The 716-nt window shown below is 33.1% G+C and overlaps 1 long non-coding RNA gene across 1 annotated transcript; it reads left to right on the top strand.

Moving 5' to 3' along the window:
* The first annotated feature begins 3 nt into the window (after positions 1-3).
* Positions 4-689, top strand: LOC109131735. The gene is made up of 5 exons (XR_002037237.1): positions 4-30; positions 129-200; positions 286-357; positions 452-523; positions 617-689. It is a non-coding gene; the product is annotated as an uncharacterized LOC109131735 (long non-coding RNA).
* Positions 690-716: the final 27 nt, after the last annotated feature.

Raw genomic sequence — 716 nt, 5'->3', positions numbered from 1 at the left:
ATTGGGGAAGTTTATTAACCTCACCCTTTTGTATGTTTTTTACCATTGTTTTGTTAATCTTATGAGATTACATATAAAGTTTTGTCCTTTCTGGAAACTAAATCTATTGTCCGTTTGTATGATTTTAGAACTCTTGAAGCCAATCAATTTTCTGGAACTATTCCTAAGGAACTTGGGAACCTAGTGAATCTACAAGGATTGTACGTAAGACTGTTTTTTAATCAAACAGATTCATGAGTGATTTTATCGAATATGATCCATTTGATTTTGTTTTGTTGATTCCAGAGGACTCTCTTCCAACCAACTTGTCGGAGGCCTCCCCAAGACATTAGCAAGACTAAAAAAGCTAACTAATCTGTAAGATCATCTTTCTCTTGTGTTTTTTCTTACAATACATCATCTTTTAAATGTGTTCATCATGTCTAATTGATTTTCATTCTATTGTTTACAGCATCTTAAGTGATAACCTCCTGAACGGATCGATTCCAGAGTTTATTGGGAAATTATCCCAACTTCAAAGATTGTGAGTAAAGTAACTTTCTTTTGCATTACACTTGAAAAGTTTGTAGTTTTACATTTCAATGTTTTCTGACTTGTGGTAATAACGTTGTATCAGAGAACTCTATGCGAGTGGCCTTAGAGGACCTATTCCAGACTCCATTTTTTATCTGGAGAATTTGATCGACCTGTAATTTACTTTATCTGATAATATTGTA

Source organism: Camelina sativa, unplaced genomic scaffold (assembly GCF_000633955.1).
Source record: "Camelina sativa cultivar DH55 unplaced genomic scaffold, Cs unpScaffold03904, whole genome shotgun sequence".
NCBI lineage: Eukaryota > Viridiplantae > Streptophyta > Magnoliopsida > Brassicales > Brassicaceae > Camelina > Camelina sativa.
Note: the sequence above shows the minus strand (reverse complement) of the source record. Positions and strands in the feature narration are given on the sequence as shown.